Genomic DNA, 14,785 nt, shown 5'->3' with positions numbered 1-14,785 from the left:
CTGCTATTGCATCACTATTGTGAGACATCAGCAGTGCAAAAGAAGCACCATGTTCCAAAATAGGCCTCAGTTCATCAGCATGAAGATACTGTTTGTTTAAAATATATATCTTTAGGATTGTGTAGGGGACGTAGAGAAGCAGAGGCTTCTGTAAATGTCAAAGTTGTTGAAAAACTGTTTCATCTTGAACCTTTTCCCTTTTCTTTTCTAATTTTTAAATACATGTTTTAATATTTTTGGAAATGTTTGTTCTCTCTTTTACAGATAGAAAAAATATTTTAAAAAGATAACAAGAATTATAAGGTAAATGTTTTCTACTTTTTTTACCCGCAATGCACTGCTGATGATGTCACTGACCATGTCATGAATGATGTAATAAGAGGACATGACTTACTTCATTGGTAGGCCTTCACATGCATTATCTGCTCTGTATTCTTCAACAAGTGTAAAATTGATCTGTAACCCTGAGTAGGTCTCACCTTAAACAAACCTCAGGAGAGATCACACCTTATCGTCATCCTGAATTAATAAATAGATCTATTAAACAGTATCTCTGGTTTACTCCCTATAGCTGTCTTTCTTTTAACATTACTCTCTGTTTACTTCCCTTATACTAACTCTTCTTTTTTAAAAAAAAATATTTTTTTGGTTCGCTTCAAGTTCGCGAACCGGGCAGCGAACCGGAAAGCGAACCAAAAGAGATAGAGCTTGCCAGAGTGCTAAACATTCTAGCAATTTTATTTGAAAGGGGAGGTAGTTCTGAAAAGAACTTTTTTTTTTGTTTTTGTTGTTTTATTTATTTTTATTTTTTTCTGAACATTTTTTGTTTTTTTTGTATTTTTTGAACAGTTTTATGTTTTTTTTGTGTTTTTCATGGAGGGGAAACAACAAAAAACAGGCATTGAAAAGGGCTCAACAGGAGCAAAAAAAAAATTACTGTTTGGGTGGGTTAGGGCAATTGTGGTTTTCGTACGCAATGTTGATTAATTTCACGCTCATGTTCCCACATGAGGGCAGAGCACCACAATACAAGCAAGTTAGCTTCATGTGTTTGAAGTTTTTCTGTATGTTTGGCACGGTTTCCTGTGCCTCTCCTCCTGTCAAAGAGATATTTGAGGTTGACCTGGCCACAGGAGTTGTTGGGGGATTATCTTGCAGGTCACGCAACTCTGCCCGGCTGTAGTTTAGTGGATGCCACCTGGCCATATGGCGATGCACAGTATAGTTTCCCATACTACACTTTTTTTCAGTGCCTCTAGATAATCTGTATTTGCAAATGAGGCAGGTGGCATACTTCGCATTGACCTTCTTCTCCCCTCGAGGGATTGAAAAAAACTGCCATATGAAACTTGTTTTCCGACGGGAAACACGGGGCAACTCCTGTATAAACTGTGGTTCATCTGTCTCCTCTTCCTCTAGGTCATCCTCTTCCTCCTCTCTGTTGGAGATGAATTGAGATGGTGGTCCTCTCTTCTCATGAGGAGGTGGAGGTGGTGGTGGGGGTGCACCAGCTGAAGCAAGTATAGAAGCCATTGCTGAACTACAGGAAAATGGTCTTTCTCTCACCAAGATGAAAGTCAGAGTGAGGAAAGAAGGAGGGGTTTTCATGATTTGGGAAAAGCAAAAGTTCTGAACCAATGAAAAGTGTTATTTTTAGGTCACATGACCTAGTCATACATCATTTGGAAACCAAAAGTGAAATGAACCAATGAAAAGTTTGATAAACAAGTCACATGACCTGTTCCGCTTACGTTACGCGGTGCGCGCCGCGTCCCGGATCGTTTCCGGTTCGCGGTCCGGAACACTTCCGGGAGCGCTAACGCGGCGCGTCATAAGACGCATTACGCGACAATGATACGTCGCGCTTCCGCGACGCGTCATAGTTGCGCTAACGAAACGTTTACCGGTTCGCGGACTAGGTCGCGGCATCAAGATGAGCTAACGGAAAGCTTCCCGGTTCGCTTACCGGAAGCGAAGAAAAAAAATATTAAAAAAAAAATTATCAATAAACATCTAAAATATATTTTGGGATTTAAAGAAGAATACATTTTACAGCTACAGATGTTAGCTTTTAAAAAAGCAATGAAATTCACTGAAAAAACCATAGGTTATAGACCATATATAGTTAGGAATTAGCATTTACAAAACCTTGAAAATTCACTGAAAAAACCATAGGTTATAGACCATATATAGTTAGGAATTCGCATTTACAAAACCTTATTTTACTCACACAAAACCATTGAAATTCGCATATATAGTTAGTTGCACTAACTATATATCGCGCACCCGCAATCCACTGCTGATGATGTCACATATTACATCATTCATGACATGGTCAGTGACATCACTGATGACATCACTGATGACAACATCCAGTGACTGTATGTTTCTGTAAAGTTAAAATATATCTTACATATTGAAGAATGAGTGGATGTATAAGTGTCTGGATGAAGGATTTAGTAGGTGCATGACTGACTGTATGAGTGAGTGATTAAATGTGTCTCACTGAGTGCATGGGTTAGTGACTAAACTGTCTTAATTTGTGCATCATTATTTCTGTTGTTCTGTAAACTGTTGCATGTGTTGATAAGTAGCTATATGAGTAACTATATGGGTTATTGATTGGTTGCCCAAGTATTTGTCTGGGAGACTGAGTGTGTGTGTGTGGGTGGCTGGGAGGTGTATAACTCTGTGCATAGATGTGTGAGCAGTTGATTCACTAGATGTATGGTTTCAAAAGTGCATGTGGAAACAGCTGTATGGGCGGTTGACTGTGTGCATGAGTGTATTGGTGAGTGAATGAATATCTCAGTGCTACATGTCAAAGTAAGTACATATGTAAAACACAGTACATGTGAGAGTTGACATATATAAATAACTGTGCATAAGAGCCAGTGAATGTGTGAGTGGCTGTATGGATCATTGTGAACTTGTATCAGGGATTGTATTAGAGAGTAAATATGTGTTAGTATATGTTTGAATAAGTAAAGTTTGTATAACTGTATAGTTGAGGAAATGGAGGTGTGATTGATTCTTTGCATGACTGACTAGGTGTGTGAGTAACTCCATGGATGAGTGACAGTCTGTGAGTGTCTGTTTACTCTGATTGTATCTAAGGTTATATTAGAGTCTGAAGAGGTTCATCGTATTATCACATGAATGATATCATCAGTGATGTGATCAGTGATGTCATTTGAGATGTCATCAGTGATGTCATTTGAGATGTCATCAGTGATGTGATCAGTAATGTCAAATGAGATGTCATCAGTGATGTCATTTGAGATGTCATCAGTGATGTCATCAGTGATGTCACTGACCATGTCATGAATGATGTAATATGTGACATCATCAGCAGTGGATTGCGGGTGCGCGATATATAGTTAGTGCAACTAACTATATATGCGAATTTCAATGGTTTTGTGTGAGTAAAATAAGGTTTCGTAAATGCGAATTCCTAACTATATATGGTCTATAACCTATGGTTTTTTCAGTGAATATATATATATATATATATATATATATATATATATATATATATATATATATATATATATATATATATATATATATATTACCTACTGGCGGTCGCCAGTAGGTATATATAGTTAGGATTTTTTCCCTATGGGATTTCTGAAAATTCTATGCCTAATAACTTTGGCGTTTGTGGACGGAATTGGCTGAAATTTTCAGGAAAATGGCACATTTTGTTTCTGAGCAGCCCTTGAAAATTTGGGGGGGTTTTGTGGAGGGGGGGGCGAGAAAAAAGGGGGGTCCCAAAACGCGTTTTTTCCATGTTAATTTCCATAGGGCGGTTGGACTCACTTTTAGCCCGAACGGCTGAATGGATTTGCACGAAACTTGGCAAAATTGTAGGGACTGTTAGCCCGATGTGCCTTTGCTAGGTCTCAATATATGTGCTTCAGTGGATTTTGAGAAATTAACGTTTAAATCAAGATATATATCTGTAACAGCGCTCCGGGCAGCGATCCGGTTAGCGAACCTTTCGCGTATCGGAACTTTGCGATGCGAAGCTGATTGGCTCTTCGGTGTCTGTCAACATTCTAAACAGTCCGGAGCGGCCGCCATCTTGTCTCTCGGTAGGATCGAGAGACAAGAGGAGGCCAAACCAAAGGGGGAAATTACCATAAGGGGGCATAGTAGATCCTCGTTGACCCCCTAGGTTTTATGTGGAGGTTTTAAAAGGGCCTAGGAGGGTCCAAAAAAAAAAATTTTTTTTTTGCGTGGTAAGCGCCAAGTTCGCGAACCGGAAAGCGTTCTGGGCAGCGAACTTTAAGGATAAAAGAATGATAGACTTTTGTAATACTGTATGTTAATTATTTGTTGTTTTTGTTCGTTTTTTTATTTATTTATTTATTTATTTATTTTGATTTAAAAAAAAATTATTTATTATTTTCATAGTTCATTAAAACTTCCAGCATTATATCATCTGGTATCTCGTCGAACATGGATGTTTCTGTCTCTTGTAAGGTTTGAATAAATTGTTCGTCAAAAGATTGATCCATAAAATCTTCATCCACATTTTCTTCATTTACAATGTCTTGGGATGTAATCTCGAAGGAAACATTACTTTTTTCTTGCTCCCCTTCCATTTTTTTGCTGTAAATTGCATAAAAAAAATAATTAAATTAGAAGAGTTAGGGCACTGTTGGGTTTAAGTTCAGACAGGTAGTTCTGTTTTTTTAACAGTGAACTTAAAGTAAGTTAATTCATAATTATAGCAGAGAAGTGTAAGTCAATCAATAAATATAACAGAGGAGTCTATCTGTATCTATAACTATAGCAGGGGGACAGTAAATAATTATCAAAAACGTTTTTACAAATTAATTTAAAGTGCCACTTACAAATTATCAATTTAATTTTCAGGGAGGTGAAAAGGCTCTTGAAATGTAGTTCAGGAAGTAGTAGTCAAAATGGCTGTGTTTCCTTCTCTTCCTTTATATATATTCAGGTACATAACCAATCAAATGTCAGGAAAAAAAAATTGAAAATGAAAGTAACATTTTCATTGGTTGTCAATTCCAACACTTCAGATGTGTTTTGTGAAGTAATTTACCTCACGGTACTTAGAGAGGTCTACAGGCTTAATGGCTAAATGGAATTTCAATCAAATTTGTGAAAATGAAAGGGATTGTTATGTAGTATGAGCTAATCTATATTTGGTGAGAGTGTCTATAGTCGTTTTTCTGTAAATTACTTTCCCACCTTTTTTTAGGACCGCTTTCCGGAAAGCGGCCCGGTTAGCGAACCTTAAGCGTCACGGGAGTCCACCATTTTGTGTTTCGGTCGCATTAAGATACAAGATGGAGGGCAAATAATATTTAGAATGGGTAGAAGGGGTCATGGTAGACTTATCTTGACCCCCTAGGTTTTCTGAGCGTGGCTGAGGAGGCTTATATGTGCGGAAAAAAAACATTTTTTTAAAAAATCCGCGAGGTTAGCTTTCGGTTAGCGAACCGGGTAGCGCTCCGGGGAGCGAATTTTGTGGAAAATTAGTGAAAAAAGTTAGAGAAAAATAATAATTGTGAGTGATCAGATGTAGGGTAGCTCTGAGAAGAGCTTTTGGGTTTATGGTACATTTAGGTACTTATAAGTAGGTACCAATGCACAGTCTTAAATTCAGAATGAAAATTCTGTTGCCCTCATCTGAGAAGTGAACTCCATCTCCTCTGTAGATATCTTGCATGTAGTAACGCAAGTTATTGTTGTACAGAGAGCCCATTCCATGGTCTCTCATGTAAGCTGAAACAGATTTGTTTACATGCTTCCTCGCTTTCTCAATTTGTGGACAAAATTGGTTGGACCACCTCCATTTCTGTCTTTGGCATATATTGGAATATACCAAGGCAGTTTGAGGAAAAAGTGCCATTAATTGCTCAAAGGTGTCCTTTAAAAGCATTTCCAGACCTACCCCTGTCAAAGTGCCCAATGCATAAAGGTTTTCACCAATGGTATCAATTGGTGACATTTTAATCCTCTTTGGCCCAACCACTTAATTTCCACATCTTGTAAATTGAGGTTAGGTAAATTTCTGTTCTCAGCATACCTTTGAGCCCAGTGGATGTAACTATGTCCAACAATCCAGACCTTAAACATGGTGGGAGAAGGTTGTTCTGCAGTCAGATGAAGTGTGGTAATGAAAGGGCAGTTGAAACAGTAGGAGTTTCTAAAGAAAAAAAACTGTGGATTTCCAATGCTAATGATTCATTAGCAGTGATTGGTGCATTTCCATTTCAGAAAACAGAAAGTTAGGGTGCATGGATGTGTTCTTTGAAACATGTAATTTGAATGGTCAAGGAAGAAACATTTAATGAAAGATTGCTCTGGATACGCAGGTGCACTGAGAGTTCAGAGTTCAATTGAAACATTGTTGTGTGAATTTGCAAACATGAGAGGTCTTCCAGGAGGTGGTTGCTATGGAAACAAGGCAGAGAGGGCAGAGGGGGGAAGGGTTTTGATTTGAAAAAAGTGAGGGAAGAGGTATGATTGGCTAATATGAGAGATATGTGAAATGAATATCTGTATTTCTGTGCTTTCAATAGCTGCAGCCTTTGGAGTGCATCCTTTTTCTTCTGCTGAAGACAATTTGGTGTATTTCTGAGACTGTTTTCAAAACTCAAAAAATATTTGCTAAGGTGAGAAAAGATTTATTTAATTTAGATAGAGAATAGTATGATTTAAGGAGAAAATGATGAAGAAAGCTGTGTTTTTAAAATGTGGTTTTGTCTCTAGTGATATACTAATAGAATTAGTTTCTTTGAGAAATTGTAATTGCATATTCGGTGTAGCATTCTGGCATGCAGTAACACAAGTTATTGTGGTACATGGAGCCCATTCCATGGTCTGTTATGTAAGCTGAAACAGATATGTTGTTTTTAAAAACGATTTAAGAAATCAATTACATTTCTGGATATGTACTGCTAGAGCTTCATAGGTTGTTTTGAGCCATATTTATAAGGCATTTGAGTGTCTTTGATGTTATGTTTTCCTTTTAAAATGGAAAGTGTTCCTCATGGGGCCCTGAGCAGTTCTTAGCCATGTTATTTAATGGGAAGTGGATAACATGGCTAAGAGCATTTGCTGGAAAATGCATGAATATCGCTGACTTTTCTGCGATATTCATGCATTGCGGCCGTTTTTTTTCGCATTTGCAAACAGTTCTTAGCCATGTTATCCAATGGGAGGTGGATTACATGGCTAAGAGCATTTGCTGGATAATGCATGAATATCGTTGACTTTTCAGTGATATTCATGCATTGCGGCCGTTTTTAATCGCATTTGTGATAAACAATTAAATTTCTTGATATGTACTGTTAGAGCTTCATAGGTTGTTTGGGGTCATATTTAGAAGGCATTTCAGTGTCTTTGATGTTATGTTTACCTTTTTAAATGGAAAGCGTTCCTCATGGGGCAAGTGTCTTGTAAATACGCTTCCACTTGCGCTTGGCAAATTTAGATTTTGATTATGGGAGTTACCTAGCCATGTTAATAGTGTCCCAAAAATGGTGCTAGGACATTCCAGAAAACACTTTCATGTGTCTCAAGGACATTTTTAGTCATTTCTTCATGAATGCAGGTATACAATTGATTTATATGCTGTGTTTAAAAACGAATTTTGAAATCAATTAAATTTCTGGATATGTACTGTTAGAGCTTCATAGGTTGTTTGGGGTCATATTTAGAAGGCATTTTAGTGTCTTTGATGTTATTTTTCCCTTTTTAAATGGAAAGCGTTCCTCATGGGGCCCTGAGCAGTTCTTAGCCATGTTATTTAATAGGAAGTGGATAACATGGCTAAGAGCATTTGCTGGAAAATGCATGAATATCGCTGACTTTTCTGTGATATTCATGCATTGCGGCCGTTTTTTTTCGCATTTGCAAGCAGTTCTTAGCCATGTTATCCAATGGGAGGTGGATAACATGGCTAAGAGCATTTGCTGGAAAATGCATGAATATCGCTGACTTTTCTGTGATATTCATGCATTGCGGCCGTTTTTTTTTCGCATTTGCGAGCAGTTCTTAGCCATGTTATCCAATGGGAGGTGGATAACATGGCTAAGAGCATTTGCTGGATAATGCATGAATATCGTTGACTTTTCAGCGATATTCATGCATTGCGGCCGTTTTTAATCGCATTTGAGATAAACAATTACATTTCTTGATATGTACTTTTAGAGCTTCATAGGTTGTTTGGGGTCATATTTAGAAGGCATTTTAGTGTCTTTGATGTTATGTTTACCTTTTTAAATGGAAAGCGTTCCTCTTGGGGCAAGTGTCTTGTAAATACGCTCCCACTTGCGCTTGGCAAATTTAGATTTTGATTATGGGAGTTACCTAGCCATGTTAATAGTGTCCCAAAAATGGTGCTAGGGCATTCCAGAAAACACTTTCATGTGTCTCAAGGACATTTTTAGTCATTTCTTCATGAATGCAGGTATACAATTGATTTATATGCTGTGTTTAAAAACGAATTTTGAAATCAATTAAATTTCAGGATATGTACTGTTAGAGCTTCATAGGTTGTTTGGGTTCATATTTAGAAGGCATTTTAGTGTCTTTGATGTTATTTTTCCCTTTTTAAATGGAAAGCGTTCCTCATGGGGCCCTGAGCAGTTCTTAGCCATGTTATTTAATAGGAAGTGGATAACATGGCTAAGAGCATTTGCTGGAAAATGCATGAATATCGCTGACTTTTCTGCGATATTCATGCATTGCGGCCGTTTTTTTTCCCATTTGCAAGCACTTCTTAGCCATGTTATCCAATGGGAGGTGGATAACATGGCTAAGAGCATTTGCTTCAAAGGTTGTTTGGGGTCATACACCATTTTTGGGAAATTATTAACATGCCTATGTAACTCCCATAATCAAAATCTAAATTTGCCACCCGCAGGTGGGAGCGTATTTACAATAAATTTGCACCATGAAGAACGTAAAATAGCATAATAGACACTCAAATGCCTTATAAATATGACCTAAAACATCTTATGAAGCTTTAGCAGTGTATATTTCCAGAAATGTATTGGTTTTCATTTAATGATTTACTTCATTGGTAGGCCTTCACATGTTTTTTTACCTTGGTTTTTTACAGTGAAAATCTTATCTGCAACCATGTGTTGGCCTCACCTCAAATAAACAAAAAAGGTGATGGACTGAATGTGGATCAATGACACACATTCACCCCAGTCTAAAGATCTGGGCCTAAACAAATCTTTAGATAGGCTACATCTTATCGTCATCCTGAATTAATCATTTAAAATATTAGGGAGTGATTTATGATTGTTGTATGCCTGTTTTGTACCATTGAGTGTCATTTTTGTGATGCAGTGCTGGTGGAAAACATTTGCTATGTTAAATAATTAGTAGGGCATTAAGTTTTAGATGACTGTTATTTATTTACTGTTTGGTAATAGTGGTTAATAACATTTTATATTATATTTTTCCACAGATTCAACTGAAGATTCTTTCATAGTTTGGAAAATGCCTACAAAAAGTAGAATAAGAAAGGCTAGAAAACGTCAAAGACAGCAGGATGATGTTTTATTGCAGCAGTCCTCTTCCCCAAATACTTGTCAAAACACCAAGAAAGGTCCGGGTAAGAGTACGAAATCATTCTTAAGAAATATTTGTAGTAAAAAAAGTTTTGCTCAAAAAAATGTTTCAGTCCACAAAAAGAAAAGTAATTTAAATGGAAAGGAGAGACCCATCACAAATGTTACTGGTAGAGGAAGAGATAACTCTGTGCATGATAGTAGAAGGAAACAACAGTTTAGGGACATTCGAAATCGAATGTTCCGTAATAGGATATTAGTTAATTTATTGAAAAATATTAAAAAGAAAGGCCAACAGAAAGCGGCATTTTATAAGAAGAAGAAAAATGTAGAGAAAATTATTGATCATGCTTTTGAAATTAAGCGAAAGTTGTTTATTTTGGTAATCAATAGAATTAGGAAACTAAGCAAGGTAATTTCTGATTTCAAAACAAAAAGTAGATGGAAGAGAGTAGTAAATCGTACTAACTTTTGTGAAGTTTTTTTCGGAGAATGGATGCATAGTTCAAGTTGTGAGGCATTTTTTAATGAAGAGAGTTATTTTCAGGATAATGATTTGGTGTTTGCAGTTGACACCAGTGGTCGAGCTTATGAAGTGAAGGATGGTTGTCCAGTTGAAAAAGAACAACTTGTGACAACAGAGACAGAAGAGGCGCTAAGTGATGAGGTTTTAGGAAGACGTCCTAAGGGTCCTGTGTACATTTGGAAGTGTAGTTCTATTTGCAGTGTGCGACAGGTTTCCATCAATTTGCTTTGTGATTTTATACGGACATTTAATAAGAAAAGTTTGAAGCAGAAAATGAAGTTGTTGCAAGATTTAGATCCTTGCAGAGTGAGACAAATGACAGGTTTGCGTGGTCATTCACTGGCTTATCTTTCCAGGAGAGTATGCCAGAGTGTTTTTCATCATTTCAGGATGCTAGCAGTGCATCATAATAAAGTGAGAAAATTAGTGAGAATGTTGTATTATGCTAAGAGTCCAGCAATTATGCTTAAACAATTATGTGCTGCTCTTTTGCATGGTTGTGAAATAGATGTGAAGAATATTTGTGAAGAAATTGAGTTTTGTTACTTTGGTAGTAAAGATGAGAATGTTCAAATTGACCTTGAAGTAGAGGGTAATGTTGAAGATAATGTACAGGTTTCCAGTACAGATTATTTTCAGAAGGAAATTGCCACGTTTCAGATGAAATCAAGTGAGAGGCCTAATTTCACTTGTGTATGTTGTCGACGCACTTATTATAAGAATCAGACTAAGTTAGTGGATTTATATGCAAAAAGTGAAAGGGAAAATAATAGTGAATGGAAGGATTTTGCCACATACTTGATGGTAGAAAATTGTTTTGATTTGGGAGTGGACCAACGTGTGTGTACTTATTGTTGTAACAAATTAAACCAAAACCAGATGCCTGCTAGGGCGGTTCATAATAATCTGGAATTGGTTGAGATTCCTTCAGAATTGAAGGATTTAAATACTTATGAATCTATTTTGATTCAAAGTATCCATCCCCTTCAGGCTATTGTAAGAATGGAGCCAAAGACAGGGAAGTTGCCTCCAGCAGATTTACAGAGAGGATTAAAGGGAAGAGTTGTTTATTTGCCTCTAGATTTGAACAAAAACATTAACACAATTGGAGTAGAAAAAGTGGAAGAGGAACCTCTGGTTATCTTGGTTAATGGGGTTCCGACAAAGAATAAGAAAATATGGCAAGATTTAGTGGATGTTAGGAAAGTCAAAAAGGCAACAGTGTATTTGAAGAAAAATAATAAGTACTATAAGAATGTATATGTTGCAGAAGAGGAAGTAAGTGATGAAGAGGATAGCGATTTGTGTGCTGGCCAAATTGAGAAAGTAGAGGCCTCTAAAAGTGAAGAAATATATGAACATTATAGTGTTCATCCTTTGCATTCCAAGGAAGTCATGGGGAATGCTATTGAGTTGTTTCAAATGAAACAAGCCAAAGGGAGTCCCATTAGTGTTTGGGAGGAAAGTTTGGAAGCTCGGTGTTTCCCACAGCTATTTCCCACAGGTCAAGGAGGAAGATATGATGAGCGACCTCATCAAATTCCTGCGTCTGAATACCGGACTTTACGATTGTATGCAGAAGATCCTAGGTTTCGGCAATGCATTCCCTATTTGTTTCATCTCTTGTTTGAAAGCGATCTGTCAGGACTGTCATATGCAGTGAACCACATTTTAAAAAGTGGTATACAGATGCAAAACATCTCGGCAAGTGACTTTATGCATAAAGTCAATGTCCAAGACAGTATTTTGGATTCTCACTTAATTAATCTCATGGCGTGTCAGCGTGGTACTAATGAGTACTGGTACCGTCGTCATGGTGATTTAAAATGTATGCTGCGGAACTTAGGAACTCCAACATGGTTCCTCACTCTGAGCTGTGCCGAGTATGGCTGGGAAGACTTACTTGAATTTCTACGAGAGGCAAATGGAAATATTGAAAACATTGAATTCAAGACACCTGGAGAACTGTGTTCTTTGGATCCAGTGAATGTATGCAGGTACTTCAATCATAGATTTGAAGCTATGATGTCTTTCATCACAAATAAAAAGAATCCACCTCTTGGAGAGGTGTTGGATTTCTTCTGGAGAAAGGAGTACCAAGCAAGAGGTGCCCCTCATATACATATGTTGTTGTGGATCAAGGATGCACCTAAATTTGGAACAGATCCGGATGACTTAGTGATGAATTTCATAGAACAGTATTCTACGTGTGCTGTTCCAAACGCAACGGAGAAAAAAAGTCTAAGAGAACAAGTTCTACGTTTCCAAAGCCATCGTTGTGGAAAGTACTGTCGTCGTAAATTCAGAAACAAGGACAAGTTCTACACCAAATGTCGTTTCAACTTTCCACGACCGGTGATTTCTAAAGGAAGAGTGAACAGTTTGATGTCTTCGCTGCGACATAATGTGACGAGGAAATCACCCAAGAATACATACAATTTGAAAAGGAACGAAGAGTCCAAGTACATCAATGACTACAACCCAGTGATTTTGTCCATGTGGAATGCTAACATGGATATACAGTTTGTGGCTGACAACTGTATGGCTGTGGCTCGGTATGTGACATCTTACATCACCAAAAAAGAAAAGACCGAACTAAAGGATATGTGGGAGGACATTTCCCATGAAAAGAGCCTCAGCAAGAAGTTGTACAGTTTCAGTCTGAAGATGTTGTCGCATCGAGAAATCGGAGCTTACGAATGTTCTGATCGTTTGTCTTCAGCAAGTCTCTATGCCAAATCCAGGAGTCTCGTTTGGGCGAGTCTTGGTCTTGCTGCAACACGAAATCGAGTTCTAAAACCTGTCCGGGAAATTGAGTATTTGGCAGAAAAGGAACCAAACAGTACCGACATTTTGAAGACCAACATGTTGGATACATATTATCCAAATCGAAGCAGTCACCTTGAGAATGTTTGTCTATATGAGGTTCTCCAAAATTATATATTCAAGAGGAACATCAAAGAAGATATTGAGAAAGGAGTGTATGCTGTAATTGGAAGTGAGGGATGCCTGGTCAAGCAAAGAAAATGCCAATTAGTAAACCATCGAAAATTGAGTGGTGAATGTCCAGAAAAAAAGGAGTTTTTTTATTTAGCACTTTTGCAACTTTTCAAGCCTTGGCGTGCAGAAGAGGAACTGCTTGGAGATTTCCTTTGTTACGAAGACTCTTTCAATGCAGCCAAGGAGTCCATAGAATGTCCTGCTTTTTCTAAATATCAAGAAATGCTAACGTTGGAAATTGAGCAGGAAGCAACGATTGCAGCGGAGATTGCCAGAGACAGTTCTCAGGACAGTCAGAGTTCTGTTTCATTGAGTCAAGATCCACTTGGAGGACCTATTATCGAAAATGAAGCTGCCACTGCTATGAATGAAGTAGAAAGAGCCATGGCACATGCTCAGGAGGATTCAGTTAACTTAGAAGACTTGGAAAAACAACTCAACGTTGAGCAGAGGAAAATATATGATGAAGTTACCAAGGAAATTGAGCACGGACTAAGTCATGAGAAGAACAAGTGCTCATGTACATCGTTGAAGCCTGTCCGACTGTACGTGAGTGGAGAAGCGGGAACTGGAAAAAGTTTCCTCATTAAAGCAATCTCTTGTTATTTGCAGGAAAGGACTGAGTCATCGCTGTCTTGTGTTGTCACCGCTCCTACTGGACTGGCAGCACATAACATTAAAGGTATTACTTTGCATCGTCTACTGATGCTGCCGGTGGAGCATGACAACAAATTACAATACAACAAGTTATCTGGAGATGCTTGCTGTGAAGTTTCAAGAGTCTTGAGGAAAATGAAACTACTTATCATTGACGAAGTAAGCATGGTTTCCAATGTCATGCTTGCCTTTGTGCATTTGAGAATGCAAGAAGTACTTAAAACTGAATATGATGTGTTATTTGGTGGGAAACACATCATTGTTTTCGGAGATCTTCTGCAGCTGACACCAGTAAAAGGTCAACCTGTGTTCAAAATACTCACGCATGAAGATACCAGGAAGTGCCTAGGGAGCATTGGCAACGTCAATATATGGTTAAACTTCAATTATGCTGAACTGCATCAAAATATGCGTCAGGCAAAGGATGAAGATTACAAGAATATTCTACAAGATATTAGAATTGGAAAAGTGACCGAGCATGGGAAAGAAACTTTAAATGCACGATTACTGTCAAATTTATATCCCAAACAAGAGATTGTGCCTGAGAATATTTTTCAGAAAATTACTGAGAAGAAATCCGGGATATGTCTCATGCCAACTCTTGCAGAATGTGCCATCTTCAACAACAAAATGTTGAATTTAGAAAAGCAAGAGATTGTGAAACTTGAAGCTATCGACAAATTAGAGCATATGGGATCAACATATATTTTGTCAGACAATTTGAAATCAAAATTGGATTCATTAGAGAAGACTATATCTAAAACAGCGGGTTTAGAAAAGACTTTGAATGTGTGTTTAAATTGTCGAATCATTTTGAGAAGGAATTTACATGTAGAAAGAGGTCTGGTAAATGGATCAATGGGTAATGTTGTTGATTTTGAGAAATACAGAAATAGAGATGGAGTAGAATTTTTAAGAATTAAATTTGATGGCATTGAGGAAGTACAGCAAATTGGTCGTTGTTCTGCTAGGTTTTTGCTTGTTAAAGACTTATATGTTCGCCGTAAACAGTTTCCTGTTTGCTTGGCATATGCGG

Source organism: Lissotriton vulgaris, chromosome 9 (assembly GCF_964263255.1).
Source record: "Lissotriton vulgaris chromosome 9, aLisVul1.2, whole genome shotgun sequence".
NCBI classification, from domain to species: Eukaryota; Metazoa; Chordata; class Amphibia; order Caudata; family Salamandridae; genus Lissotriton; species Lissotriton vulgaris.
This window is presented reverse-complemented; position numbering follows the sequence as displayed.